The sequence below is a fragment of the Macaca fascicularis genome, chromosome 6 (genome assembly GCF_037993035.2).
Source record: "Macaca fascicularis isolate 582-1 chromosome 6, T2T-MFA8v1.1".
Lineage (NCBI taxonomy): Eukaryota > Metazoa > Chordata > Mammalia > Primates > Cercopithecidae > Macaca > Macaca fascicularis.
The window spans coordinates 86,958,716-86,972,431 of record NC_088380.1 but is presented as its reverse complement, the minus strand read 5'-3'; the positions used below and the strand labels follow the sequence as shown (position 1 = coordinate 86,972,431).

The window sequence follows — 13,716 nt, the reverse complement described above, 5'->3', positions numbered from 1 at the left end:
TCAATCTATTATATTGCTGTTATTATTCAGTATGCTTTTAAGAGCCTTTCATGACTCCAGTAGTTTGCTTTGGGTGTGAAGTCTTTAATTTTCCCAGAGATGGTGGAAATCAGATTCTGAATGAAATTGACAGTTATCAATTACTGACAGTTATTTTCAACCTTGTCCTTAACTGGGAGCCTTCAGATGCCCAAACATTCTGGCAAGTAGCTATTATTTTCTGTCTAAAATCTGTTTGTGAGCATTGTCCATCAGAGTCAGATTGTTCAGCCAATTTATACTATTATTAGTATTTACTGAGAAATATGAAAAGGCTTATGTCTTGCTTTGAGGAATGTGGTCGTCTTGCCGTTAGCTTCCCAAAACTGAGTAAACACAGACAAACCTTTGTCAGACCTGTTACTAGAAGGAATTTACGTAACCAAATGAATTGTAACAATTGTATTTTTAGTTAGATTTAGATCTAAAAAAATACTTCAGATACAAATTGAAAGGCAGTATCTTAGTTGTTTCCTGCAATATATATTGTAAACGTTCCCCTCTGCTCCATTATACCACCAGTTGATAAAAGACATTATAAGAAAATCACTAAATTTCCAATTTCTATTAATAACAAAAAGAATTCAAAATGGCTTTGCTTAAGATCACCGAATTTAATATAACCAGGAAAGCAAAATCTGTTTTTAATTCAGAGGGTTTACATTAATGTCCTTACCCATAACAGATTCATCTCGGGGTGGAAGGGAGGGCAAGGGCAAGGGAGAGAACATAAATACTGGAAACAAGGGTAAGTTACTTCACACTTTGTGGAGGATGAGAACACTCATTCAGAAACTGCGTAATACCCAGACACTACTGTTTGAGCTTTGATGAGGGAAGTAGCCTAAAAGCAAATGTGTAGGGATGTCGGGTTTGTTCCCAAAGTGCTAAAACCTGTAATTTATCAGCCACCTCAACTTCTTTGATTACTATAGCTAGGCTAAATACTGAAAAAAAATTAAAAAGAAATGAGGAAATAGACATGAGGGATTTCAAGAAGGCCAGCATCAAAGAAAGAATCTTTGCAGTAACGAAGTTTTAAAAGTGATCTGGAGGCTCAGGATAATACCAAAAGATTTGACCTTGGAAATTAAGTTACAGAGAATAGAGTACAACTCTTTCGGGTTCTGAAAGAGTAGAAGATCATATTTCTCTTGATTTTATTTGATAGAAATAGTTTGCTTGCTTTTTAAAAAGTGTTTCTGAAGATGACAAGCATCTTCAAAGAAGCTTTATTGAATCTGTTAACATGTGACAAAGAAATTTCACATAGACAACTTAGTGAATCCCTAGGCACTTAGTTTGACCTGCCATGAAGAACAGAAATCAGGCTAGAACGCAGGCTAATCCTTACCCCCTCCGCACCCGCAAAGAATAGAAAATTAATCCCTCTGTCATTCCAAACCCACAAAGTAGAGGCCTCCATATCTCCCATTTCATCCCTACATGAATCCTTTGAGAACAGGCTGTGTGCCAGACAGTGCTAGGACAGGATATACAATGTGGAATAAGACAAATACAGCTATTGCTGTCATGGAACCTAGAATCTAGTAAAGATCAACTAACCAAATAGCTAATTAGATGAGCATACACAACCTCTGGAACCCTGAAGGAAACACCTGAAGGACGGTTTAGATGGCGTGGTAAGGTGGTAAGGGAATGCCAGTCCATGAAGTTGATGGTTAGGCTAAGACTTTACTGCAGATGAAGAGCATGAACAAAGAGGCAGAGACAGGAAAGAGCTTGGGACTTGAAGGGGTGGAGAAATTCATAGAAAACTAGCATGAAGAATGCTATTTAATGTTACTGAGTGAGGCAAAGAATGGAGTAAGTTGGAAAGAAAAAATAGGCCAAATCATACAGGGCGTTTGAACCATAGAGAAGGCTGGGCAACTCGTCCAAAGGATTTGACTTTACACAATTAAAGGAGCTAGTAGAGTAGTCTCTGTAAGGCTGTTGTCTTTGTTTCTAAAGTTGGACATGAAATCCACGGGGCAGGTAATCGGGAAGGGAAGGGAAGGGTAGAAGCTGTGTCAGTTCTTGTCATTGACCTTGGTACTGTGGATGTCTTGCAGAAAGAAGTTAGTGCACTTCTTGAACCTATGCATGGCCAAGAAGTCAGAGAGGCTGATGGATGATCCAGGGGAAGATAGAGCAGTTATAGGCCCACCTGCTGCCTCACAGTAACAAGGTTTTCAGCACATCTGTGACATCACAATCGAGCTACCAAATGACTACTACTTTACCTCTGTTGAACAAATTTCACCCAAGACTCCGTCCTGTCTTCCACACTAACCAGAACCTTACAGGGAAGGCAGTCCTAGGAAATGAGCAGCCTAACCAAGTTGACATGTTACAAAGTCATCATGCTCTCTTAAGACCCTTCAACCTGGATCTCTTGCCAGCAACTCAATATATCCCGAACAGAATTTTTCTAAACCTGCTTCTTCTGGGTCACCCTATTTTTTTTTTAAACAATGCTACTTTCCTTCTATGTTTAGAATTTTCTAATCTTGTTAACTCCCCCTTTTCCTTTCTCATATACCTCTCATGCCACCACCAATCTATAACAGTTCTATCATTTTTACCTCTGCAGTGCCCACCCCAGGTGGATGAGTTCAAACTCAACAGGTGATTATACAATCCCACACATTGATTTCATATTAGTTTGATATAATCCCCCCTTCTGGAACCCCCAAAGAAGGAAAAGGCCACTTTCCTCTCCAAAAGCACGTACAGGGGAGTGAGTTATAATAGCAAGGAGCTAGTATGCTGCTATCATTATTTAAACCAAGAAAAACCCACTGTAGACAAGATGAAGGATCTAATAAAAATGTGTTCTTATTTCTGATTCTAAAACTTTTAACAGCTGGGCTTTCCCATGTGGAATAATGTTACATAAATAACTCAACCAGGAAACAGAGGGGCTGTGAAGAAGTCCAACAAAGTGATAGATGATCTTGGACACTTTGAATATCACACCCAATGGAGTTACAAGGAAATAAGTGCATTGGAAGGTACGGGTGAGCTATGCTGCTATGTGTGAACAGCAGACTTTACAGAACCTGACAGTTATCTGAGTCATGTATCACTAATTCTACAGAAGTTTTCTTTCTACTTAAGTATATTAACACTAATCTGTTCCATGGGGACCTTTTCTGCTCCATCCAAATTTGTCATCTTTTAATTAGTCATGGAAATCTAGATAAACCAGGTTTCAGAAAATAAACATGTTGAGCTTTAAAACTAAGCTCTCAATTGTTATATTTAATTTTCTTTTAAAGGGGACAAATATCACTGAGTCCATGCTATTTAGTATTCTTATCCACATAGTCTAGTCAAAGCTCATGTTGCAATTCCTACTACCACATCTTCATTTCAGTGAAGTGTATATAGTCTCAGTTATAGCACAAATGCCAAAAGGCATTATGAGAAAACAGTGAGGGATAAAACTTCAGCCTAAGAAACTGCAGTTCTCCTTTTCCATTTACATGATGGGAAGTGGTGGGAGGGAGCTGCAATCCCTATGGGAGATACAGAACTTAGGGGTAAGTCTCATCTCCCTCAGGTTTGGGTTAGAAGACCTTCAAAAGCCTTCCCAGCTGTGAACACCAATGACTGTCCTGTATTGGCAGTACAAGTTGTTCTTCACTGGTCCTCAGCAGTTGCTTAAACATAGACAAAGAGCTCTTAGAGAATGAAGACACATTTGGTTTTTTCCTGTCATGATCTTGGAAATCCTATTGTAGCTGGAAGTTCTACATTTGTGAAATGTATTCAGGAATTTACCTTCCTAGAAATTATGCAAGGGCTCATTTTGGGCTTTTTGAAGAGTTATAGGAGACATTCTGTGATTATAACAGTGGTTACTTCAGTAGGAAACATTCATGGAACATGTACTTGTTACTCTTTCTCTGTGTAATTCTTAGATCAACCTTGTTTTCTATGAATACCGGCAAAACCAACTCATCCATTGTCTACACTATGCAAAGGGAATTATCCACATCAACTTGAAATAAGATAAGGAAAAAAAATAGAAGGAAAATTACTTCTAGGCCTTTCATTGCTTATTATTGCCCCTACTCTACCCTCCTTGTGTTTTTACTTGCTGTGATCCAAGGCAACACGCTCATGTAGCAGCTCCTAACTGTGATCATCCTAGCACAGTATGAGTCACTAAGCAGGAGAGGATTCTTATTTTCCTTTGAATTACAAGCCCTGTGCTTGAGAGAGGGTTCAGTAAGCCCCCTACAGAATCACATGGACGGCAAACCTATGACACCATTAGTCTCATACCTGAAATTAATTTAAATTTTTCCCCTTACAAAACTAAATTGTAGAAAATTCAGAAAATGCAAATATACAAAGAAAAAAAAAGTTTCCAGTAATCTTACCAGTCCCAAATAACCACCATAATGGATCATATAAAGATACCCATGTACAGATAAAAATATTTTTTATGGGATAGAATAGCTCATGCTATTTGGTAGCCTTCTTTTCTCCCCATTTAACAATGTCATGAGTGTGTTTTCACAAATTACAGATTTTTGCTATTATATCATTTTTAAATAATTGAAGAATATCCCACCATAGAATACAATAAAATGTATTTAACCTGTCCCCTGTTATTGGATACTTAAATTGTTTCCATTTGGGAAGTGATATATTTAAAAGGACAACATGGCACAAATCACATTGATGTCTTCTTAAGATTAATTTATATCACATGTACTTAAGTTAAATGGGCATGGTATCCTAAGTTTCTTATTTAGATCTACATGAACAGATCTTTTGTTCAGGATAAGTACATATAGGCAGAAGAGTTGACTTCTTACTTCTCATTATTTCAATGTGACTGGGAAATATATCTCCACTCTACCCTACCTGTAACCTGAAATTACACCTTTAAAAAGCTTACCATTTATGTTTTATAAATTTTTAGTGTGGTAGAGCATATCGCATTTTAAATAACTCCCTCCTACCATGAATCTTCAGAGGAAGTACATTAGAATGAGGTGCATTAGATGCGGGAATCATCTGCTGAAGTATCATATTTAAATCTAATTCTATTAAAACACTGCAGGACACTGGGCAAGCTGGAGAAGTGCAACGATCATTTCAATGCTCTCGGTATGGAAACTGATGCTCCCCAGGCTGAGCAAAAGAAATTAGGATCTGGGAAGTGATAAAGTAATAGACAGGAGCTTAGAAAAGTTCGATGAGACTGTGGGCATACCACAGAACATTCAGACTGAGCAAAGCACTCCTGGATGCGACAGCCTGGAGGGCATGTGGCCATCTATTTTGCAGCCTTCCGGTTTTTCACTCATTCAGGGTGCAGTAGGGCTATAGTTCCATTTTTAATAATGGAAGTTGTAGGAGATACATTTTGAAATTTTTTTATTATACAAAATGAAATATTTACATGGCTATTAAATGTATATTGAAGTAAAACTTTCAACATAAAAGGATAGACACAATATATTTAGTGATGAAATCATGTTACAGGCTAGGCGCAGTGGCTCACGCCTGTAATCCCAACACTTTGGAAGGCCAGGGGTGATGGATCACTTGAGGTCAGGAGTTTGAGACCAGCCTGGCCAAGATCGTGAAACCCCATCTCTACTAAAAAATACAAAAATTACCTGGGTGTGATGGTGTGCACCTGTAATCCCAACTACTCAGGAGGCTGAGGCAGGAGAATCGTTTGAACCCAGGAAGTGGAGGTTGCAGTGAGCTGAGATCGTGCCACTGCACTCCAGCCTGGGTGACAGAGCGAGATTCCATCTCAAATTTTAAGGAAAAAAAAAAGAAAAAAATTATGTTACAAAATATTTTATGCATGGGTGCATACACACACACACACACACACACACACACACATTTACAAGAAAAGAATTATAAGAAATACCAACATAATAATTTTCTCTAGGAAGTGGGAATAACAGTTTTCTTTCCTTTTATTTTTTAAAATCTGTATTTTTATGGTTAAAAAAATGTGGTAAGGTAAATGCCAAGTATATATATTTGAATTTCATGACCTACTTTTTAAATTTATGCTTGATATTTTCAGACCATCAGACCCTTATTACACCTTATTTTAATGATTATTTTCTCTTTGTTTCATTACCGTGAAAAATGAAAAGTCTTTGTCATTTTCTGTCTGAATCTGTAGCTCTGTCTCCCTTTTTTCCTCCTACTGTCCTACTTTCTCAAACTAGATGTTTCATAGGAATTAAAAGTATTTAAGGGTGGCCAATTCTTATTTGCCTTTGGAAACCCAGAATGTGCACAGTATTTAGTAAACTTTCATCTATTATGTAAATTCTTAATTCTTTGAAGAAGCACAAATGGACTGTATTTACCTCCATTGCCCTGACTTCAAGCATTTTCAACCATCAAGAAAAGTAAATCATTTAAATTTAGAACTGACAAGAAACAGACTCAGCTATCTCCTAAATATATGCATTAAGAATAGTCTGCCAAGGGTTTTGTGTAAAGGCAAAAGATAATAAACTTAGAATGTATATACTAGTCAATGAAAGTCCTACATATACAACAGTGTGATCCAATTTCCAGAAACAAATGCCTTGTGTTAAATATAAAATTAAGGCCAAGTAAATTAGTTTATTTTTTGAGTGAAGAAGTTCAAGTCTCATCTATCTTAAAATGCAGCTACCTGAGATTACATGCCACAAAGATACCAACTTTATCCTTTTCCCTGATTTTCTGGTTTAGGACAATAATGGCAAGCATATCTACATTTGCTTCACGTACCTTATAAAATCCTGGAGAATCTGGCATTTATTACACCACTCAATTATGTACACTTTGAGGCTCATGAAAGCCTGAAGAATATTCAAGAGCCAGACAAAAAACAACTAGTAAAAAATGTTTATACTCCTCTTCACAACTCAGTAAGAAAATCTGTAAGTGAATGATTTTATAATAGTTAAATATGGCTTTGGACATTTAAATGTTTTTTATGTAATCCTGTTAATTACTGAATTCAGGTTAATGAATGACATGATGAAGAAGCACATTATATGAAAGTTATGTTTCTCCATTGAAATATTTTTCCTACCTGATGATTTATTCTGTTTCCTCACTAGTTCCTAGCATATCAGAAAGGAGTCTAAGTATCAAAAATTAGTAAATAGAAGTCTCAGTGAGGCATAATTTATTAGTTTGCAGATTCTTGATGACCATAGTTTACTGGTTAAAAAATTAAAAAATAAAACTTTGATCACTCCTTTTGAATTGGAACCTACTCACCTACCTCATTACTTACGTGCTCTGTGTGAACACAGCAACTGTCAAAAGTTCTCTGAGGTATAAAAAGAAAATTCTGCCTGCAGTATAGAGAAATTCTCCTCTACACCCTGTCCCCAGAACTGTGGACTCATGGACTAATGTCCCTGCTTTCTCCACAAATGCCCAGTTTCACTCTGCTTTTCCCAATCCTCTACTTCCCATGAAACATAAGGGCTGACTCAGGGCTCTTATCTGCAAATAACAGATACTGGCCCAGTAAAATTAAGCAGGAAATAAGTTTATTGGAAGCATGTCAGTTGTAAAATAACCCAGAAGGCCAGCAAACCAGGGAAGAAAATCAGAACATAAAAAAACTGGGTAGCTGAAACCTCAGCCAACAATACCAACCTCAGTTCAGTATTGTCACTACTAAACACTGGACCTTGTCACTTGGCTTCCACACTTGTCCCCAAATGTGGTATCACTGTGGATAAAATAAATTCTGCATCATTTCTGTTTCTCTGCATCAAGGGCTACACGTTCAAAGTTCCAAGATGGAGTGGATCAGTCAACTGTTTCTACATTAGTGCTATATAACAAAACCACTCCAAAATTCAATGGCTTAAAACAACAATTTATTCTTGCCCATTTGTCTGTGGGTCAGGCGGGGGTTAGCTGATCTCTAAGCTGTGCTTGGCTGTGCTTGGCTCCAGACTTCAGGGTGGGTTCAATCTCAACTCCTGTCTCATTCTTATTAGATCAGTGAGTTGTCTGACATTTCTTCTCATTGTGATGGCAGAAGTTCTAGATGGCAAGCCAGATTGTGTAAATACATTTCACACCTCTGCAACATCACATCTGTGGACATTCCATTGGCAAAAGCAAGTCATATGGCAAACCCAAAGTCAAAGGGCAGTGAAAAACATTGTGAAAAGAACTGTGAAGCCAATGGCAAAGGTCATGGGCACAGGATGGGGTAAAGAATTGAGACTAATGATTTATTTCAGTGACAATTTTTTTTTTTTAGATGGAGTCTCACTCTGTCACCAAGGTTGGAGTGCAGTGGGCATGATTTTGGCTCACTGCAGCCTCTTCCTCCTGGGTTCAAACAATTCTTCTGCCTCAGGCTCCCTAGTAGCTGGGATTACAGGCACCCGCCACCAAGCCCGGCTAATTTTTGTATTTTTAATAGAGACGGGGTTTCACCATGTTGGCCAGGCTGGTCTCGAACTCTTGGCCTCAAGTGATCCACCTACCTTGTCCTTCCAAAGTGCTGGGATTACAGGCATGAGCCACCACGCCCAGCCTCCAGTGACAATTCTTATTGGTCAAGTTCTGATCTAATGATAGTGCCCTAGCTGTCAAGGGGTAAGTAGTGCAAGTTATCTGGTCCTCTCTATTTTTGTAGGGAAGAAAAACCTTATCCTCCACCAAGATTCACACAATGACAGAGTCCTCACATAGGAAAAGAGTTTAAATGCTGAGCAGCCATCACAGTAACAAATTTGCATCCAAAGTGGCTAATTATTATGTTTTTACTCTCCCTTCAGTGGTGTTCAGGTAGATGGTAAAGAAGTTTCATATCTTAAAAGTGGAAATTAAATCAAAGTAGGGATTTGGAGACTTGGACTGCATAGTAGGAAGAGAGGAGAAAACATTCTTGGCAGAGTAATGACAATGAGATAATCATACTTGTGGCCAGGTGCAGTGGCTGCCACCTGTAATCCCAACACTTTGGAAGGCCAAAGCAGGAGAATTACTTGAGGCTAAGAGTTCAGGACTAGCCTGAGTAACATAGCAAGACCTCATTTCTACAAAAAAAAAAAAAAAAAGAAAAGAAAGAAAGAAAAGAAAAGAAAAAAAAAATTAGCTGGGTGTGGTGGCACATGCCTATAGTCTTAGCTACTCCAGAGGCTGAAGCAGGAGGATTGCTTGAGCCCAGGAGTTTGAGGTTACAATGATTGCGCCACTGCACTCCAGCCTGGGTGACAGAGAAAGGCCCTGTCTCAAACAACAACGAGAAGAACAAGAAAAAACAGAGAATCATACTTGCAAGACCTTCGTCCTGGATCAACACAGAACCTTGAATCAATATTGTATTCATCTCTTGTCTTTGTACCCTGGTCTTACTGGAAGCAAATATATGTGAAATGGAAAGAAAGGAACACTCTTATTGATAGAGATGTTCAATCCCCTGCATACACAAAACCTAAGAGCAATAATTAAACTCCCTCGAAAACACATCATGGAAGTCTTCTGCCAAACACCACTTCTTTGCCTCTTAAGAACTTTAGGGCTAGGCATGGTGACTCGCACTTGTAATCTCAGCACTTGAGGAGGCCAAGGCTGTGGGATGACTTGAGCCCGGGAGTTTGAGACCAGCCTGGGCAACACAGGGAGACCCTGGCCCTTTAAAATAATATACGTGTGTGTGTGTGTGTGTGTGTGTGTGTGTGTGTGTGTGTGTACTCCTCTCTGAGAACAAACACAGAAATTCAAGCAAATCTCATTTAATTCTACCTCTAGTCTCTTAATTTCTGTAACCTTTCTAAATATGACTTCAGGCATAAGTATGTGTTGGGCAAAGAATCCAGGGTTAACACAAGTTTGCTGAGGATGAGAATGTGGAGCCAAGCGGTGAACTGGTTCATGGGTAACCAGCTGCACCACACCCTTCAGAGAGGCATGGTTGGGCCGGTACACAGCTGGGCTCCAGGAAAGGGACCTTGCACTGCTTCCTCCTCCTTTTTGCAGGTCAGGTGTGAAAGCAACTTTGGTTGCAGGAATGAATGTTTTACATTCAGCTGCCAAGCAAAATAAGTCAGTTAGTTGGGGGCACTGATAGAAGATACGAGCTTCTCAGCACCTGATGATTTTGGGGATTCAACTTCCTATGAGAAATTGAGTTCAGGCACGGCTCCCCCACCACCAGGACAAGGTCCATCTAGATTGTTTCTGGAGAGAGATCTAGGGTCATTCACTGGAAAATCCTGCCATGCTTAGAGACGGGCCAGTTATTTTATTAATACTATTATGACAAAAGGGACTCATAAGAGGACTCAATTTTGTAAATAAGCAGCTATTCCTATTGCTATTCATGAGCATATGTTATACTCACTTCTCCAGATAAGAAACAGGTTCCAGGGGACTCTTTCAAGAGAGCATCTATCATTAACTTCACTCAGTCCCTAAGGAACATCTTAGACAGCTTCCCTCTTCCTACCGGTTCAATGTAAAAGAACTATTGAATACAGAGGCCATGAAACATCTGGTATGGCCTGGCCATCAAAACGCAGGTGTAAGCTCCATACTGAGTTTTTCTTTAGCAAATAAAAACATTTTAGTCTGGATGTATTCAACAACAACAACAATAAAAATGGATGTCTTCCTTTTATGGAAGTTAGGTCTCTGCCCTCATCTCTGGCACTTTCGTGGAGATCACATATACTTCAGTGATGTGTAGTTGGCACATGTTTTCTGTGCTGGACCCTCCTGAAGCACCAACCCAGCTTCATTTTCCTGCTTCTCTGAGAACTGCCCCACATGGGGCCGATTCTTCCAGGTGTGGATGATACTTAGCCCACCTAGGCACTCAGATTCTTTCTGCCAGGTATTTGAAACCTGGCTTGGAGTAAGTGGATTTAAGGTTCATTAATGGCAACACTCTAATAACATAATCATTAAAACCCTCCAAGGTTTTGACTTTCCCATTGCTTTTCATTTATTTATTTATTTATTTATTTTGCTTGAATTCACTGATTTTGTGCCCGTTGTTTGAAAAAACACTATACCAAACGCACTCCCTTTGAGGAGCAGACATGAGTTCAAGGACATGCGAGCACTCCAGAAGCTCCCACAATTACACAGTATTATAACCACCAGAGATTCCAGGAAGGACTCATTGTCAAGCGCCCCTCCTAATAACATCCTCTAGAAAAGGTGGCTGCACGAATGCTTCCCATCTTCTTACTAGGACGAACAACTAGATGAGGTCAAGCAACAGCTTAGTGATGCTTTTAAATCCTGGAGAACGCTGAAAGACTTGACTAAAGTGGCATTCAACTCTACTTGAAAGGTCATAATTATGCTTTTATTTAGCAAGCACTTTGTATGTTCAAATCTTTTCTTAAGAGAGTTCTTGGAAGATCCCTCAAAGTATCCAGATGTTTCTAGATAAGTCATAGGTCATCTTTTTGTAATGAGAAACGACATGTGGATGGGAATCAAAAGATGCTTATAATTCCTGCCAGCTTGCCTTGACAATCTCTCTACTCCCCAAACGGTCTTTTGATAGAACAGACTTGCAGAAACTATTTTATTCTGCCACACTAAGGGTTTCATTAAATTAGTGGTAATTAAGATCATAGAAATGGTTTAATCACTTGTTCTTTTATCCCTTATTCCTGGGTGTAAGGCCTAATTGAAGTGTATCCCACAAGAGAAAAGAGGAGGGGAGAAAGATATTTGAAGTTTTTTGATGGCTGCTTAAATCAAAGAATTATATAAAGAACCTTAATCACTGTTAACATGTGAGCTCTCACAGTGCCAGAAACTGTGCTGGGGACTTCCAGTGCACTATCTCTTAGTTCTGGAAACAACCCAATGAGTTCAGTGCTGTTTTTATTCTGTTTATAAATGAGAAAAATGAAGTTTACTAAGTTAAGTAACTTATCCATGGTCAGACAGAGAGTGCACGCAGCAGAGTTTAAACTGGAACCCATGTCTGTCGGACACCAAACCTGTGTTCTTGACTAATTCCAGTCTCCGGATCACCACTGCCAGTCATTTTCAAACTGTTCTTTCTCCTCCAAGGCATAGGTAATTCCTGAGGTTGCAAAAGAAAGAAAGCAGAGCTTTGGGCTCCCATTGGGTAGCAGTCTTTGAATTCTGCATAAGACTTTATTTAAAGAAAGGGCCTCACTGTTAGAAAATGTTTGAAAACCACTAATCTAATTCACTTCCCTCATTTCACTTAAGGAACTAGAATATTTCAGAGATGTATTTAGTAATGGTCAATCTGAAACTCTGTACAGAAAGTTTGCCAATTCCCAGTATAGAACACTGGAGCGTGATCCATGACTAGCAGCATCATTACTATTGGAAATGTGTTGGAAATGCTGAGTCTTGGGTCCACCCCAAACTTTTAAATCAGAAACTCTTAGAGTGGAGCCCAGCAATCTGTGATTTTAGCAAGTCTTCTAGGTGATTCTGATCCAGACCAAAGCCTGAGAACCACTAGTATAGAAGGATTTTAAGATGAAAAATTTGCAACCCCAACCGAATGGGCACTGTGGAGTGTTTTCTGATTCAAGAGCTCAAGTCGTAGAGTTTCATAGTAACAAAAATAACAGTGCTATTAACTGTGAGGTTCGAGGCATACTTGAGGTGTGTCAGACATGTTGCTTTCCATTCATGATCTTATTAACACCTCACAATAATCGTATGAAGTAAATACTATTGTTATTCCCATGTTGTAGCTACATAAAATAAGGCTTCATGAGATTGAGTAACTAGTCACAGTGTTAGAAAGTGGTGGCTCCAGGCTGAGACCTAGATAGTTTGATACCAGGGTAAGAACTCTTCATGTCATATACTTCTGATTTCTATAGGCTAGATAAATGAAAGTGTTATTAAAAAGAAGAAAGGAACACATGAATGCTATCAGTATTGAAACCAGTGAAATGTATTTGTATAAACACAAGTGGTACTGTCCAGGTGCGGTGGCTCACTCCTGTAATCCCAGCACTTTAGGAGGCCGAGGTGGGCAGATCACCTGAGGTTGCGAGTTCAAGACCAGCATGACCAACAGGGAGAAACCCCGTCTCTAGTAAAAATACAAAAAATAGCTGGGCTTTTTTTTTTGTATTTTTAGTGGTGGTGGTCGGCACCCGTAATCCCAGCCACCTGGGAGGCTGAGGCAGGAGAATTGTTTGAAACTGGGAAGCGGAGGTTACAGTGAACCGAGATGGCACCATTGCACTCCAGCTTGGGCAACAAGAGTGAAACTCTGCCTCAAAAAACCAAAAAAAAAAAAAAAGTGGGGGATACTTGTATAATAACTCCTCTGTCTTCTTGCCAGGGAAACTGGTTTTGGCTATACCACACATACGGCATTTCCTTAAGCAGATCTAGAGGAAACTCCACCAGCATTTGTGGCCACCTACCCTACATCCTATTTTGTTGTCTTTGTACATTTTACATCAATTTTAAAAGTGAGATTTTCTCTCTCTTATTTTCAGATTACTGGGAATCTTGGCTCTTTCTTTACAATTTAGTTTTAATTACTTGTGTTTTTGTTTTCCACGTAATTGTCAGGATGGTTTACTTTGGTTGACTTTTCCATGACATTATGAGTTTTGTTTTTTTTTCTGGTAAGGAAGGCTGAACAGGAAGAAGACAATGCATGGGATGAGGTAGGTTGGG

General features: G+C 39.0%; 1 long non-coding RNA gene across 1 annotated transcript; it reads right to left on the bottom strand.

The window, feature by feature from the left end:
• Positions 1-700: 700 nt before the first annotated feature.
• On the bottom strand, positions 701-4,075 carry LOC141407021 (uncharacterized). Its single transcript, XR_012413830.1, has 2 exons — positions 1,636-4,075; positions 701-1,467 (listed from the first exon to the last, which is right to left on the bottom strand). It is a non-coding gene; the product is annotated as an uncharacterized lncRNA (long non-coding RNA).
• Between the last annotated feature and the right edge of the window lie 9,641 nt (positions 4,076-13,716).